The 1,824-nt window shown below is 37.6% G+C and overlaps 1 long non-coding RNA gene across 1 annotated transcript; it reads right to left on the reverse strand.

Annotated features, from left to right (window-relative positions):
* Nucleotides 1–566: 566 nt before the first annotated feature.
* Nucleotides 567–1,466, reverse strand: LOC122065369. The gene is made up of 2 exons (XR_006135984.1): nt 1,044–1,466; nt 567–958 (listed from the first exon to the last, which is right to left on the reverse strand). It is a non-coding gene; the product is annotated as an uncharacterized LOC122065369 (long non-coding RNA).
* Nucleotides 1,467–1,824: the final 358 nt, after the last annotated feature.

Genomic DNA, 1,824 nt, shown 5'->3' on the forward strand with positions numbered 1-1,824 from the left:
TTGTTTTATTTATTTATTGATTATTATTAACGACGGATATCTAGGCCGAAGGTCTGACAGGAATTTATTTAAATCTTATCATTTAACATATATTTGAACTTAATATAGATATATTACCTTTCATTAAATATTAAAATGGTATCTTAATCAAAAGAGTAAAAAATGAATAGTCTTTTTTTTTGGGGAGGGGGTGGGGGTTGGGGTTGAGAGGTGTAAAACCTTTCAATCTATCTAATGATCTATAAAGATCAATAATTAATATAAATTAAAGGGGTTTCAATCCAATTTTTCAGCCTCCTCCCATAGCAAGTATAAAATCCTCTGCTACACCGCACTGGTGCGGTGACCCTGAGGTGTTTCCAGCCATCCAGATCCTCACCGTACAAGTGCAGTGTGGCAGAGAATGAATGCTCCCATAGCAAATGTAGTTAAATGGATTGTAGCGATTAGAAACTAATAGGAGGGAATTACTTTTCAGGGGAAATCAATCATGCCACCAGTACCATTGGTAAAAAAAAATTCAATCACATTAACTATATACAAATCAACACTACAAAACCAAAAGGTAAAAAAAAATAATGAAAGTTTAATTTATTGGTAAGGCCACAAAGAGAAACATATCAACCAAATTGAAGCGGTACTGGGCTTCAATTTTCATTAACTATAGCACTATACTATGATACATCTCATCCTCAAATCTTTGAACAGAAACAATACTAACTGGAAAAAACTAAATAAATAAAAGATAGGGGGAGGGGGAGAACTAGAGAAATGACTTTCAGAAGTGATGGTGTTTCTTCCCGAAAGCTTATTCTTTATCCTTTTTAGCATCTTTCTTCTGATGGTGCTCATGGATAGCAAATCCAACACTGGCCACTGCAGCTGTTGCTGCAATCTCCTCTTTCATCCTGTGGCTTTGAGCATTCTATGGGTCCTTCTTTGCCTTATGCTTCTCATGCTGAAAAAAACGAAAATTTATATCAGCGTGTTAGCTCAGAAATATATGACCAGAAGTATATGAGAAATAGATTAATTAGAGTTACCCGAGCAACAGCAACAGCGGCTACAGCACCTAACTTTCCGAAGTGCTCCAAGTGCTTGTGGTGTTTCACTTCCTTCTCATAGTCATGCTTCGTCATTTCTCCGGCGGGTTTTTTCTCCTTGTGGTGTGAGTGTTGGCTGTGGTGGTGGTTCTCCTCAGACATGGTGGTGGCAGATAAGAAAAGGTGATTAGAGAAACAATAAATTAAGCACAAACCTGGTTGTAAGGACGACTTAAGGAATGAGACGAAGGTGGTTGTAGGCTTGATGGATGAAGAGGCTGTGGAAGGTAATCTCCTTTTATAAGGTTTAAAAGAGAGGATCTGGGCTTTTGTGGGGGAGGCGGCACATACGAGGAAATGACGCAGTGATAACGCGTAAGAGGTCAGGGAAGGAACGTTCTCCTTCTCATTCAGGAAATGTGGAAAAAATTCCACACGCGTTCTTGCGTGTATCTTTCTAATTACTCGGCCGACCGGGTTTGAACATTAAGAAAATCGTTAAGTGTGTTTTTTCTAATTCCTCCCCAACTAGGGATTAGAACAAAATATCGGATCGGCTGATTTGGGCTCAGGATCGGATCTTTGTATGAAAATCATGATTTAAGTATTGATATTGAATCGATCATATCTTATTGATATCAGTCTGAATACCAGTCCGATCTAAATCAGTTACTAATATCATTTCAAATAGTAAGAAACTGTACTTTTTTTTGAAGTAATGACAAAAGAGATTCATTCGGACTAATCTTATCCAATCCCAATTGATATCAAATCAATACCG

Source organism: Macadamia integrifolia, unplaced genomic scaffold (genome assembly GCF_013358625.1).
Source record: "Macadamia integrifolia cultivar HAES 741 unplaced genomic scaffold, SCU_Mint_v3 scaffold1985, whole genome shotgun sequence".
NCBI lineage: Eukaryota > Viridiplantae > Streptophyta > Magnoliopsida > Proteales > Proteaceae > Macadamia > Macadamia integrifolia.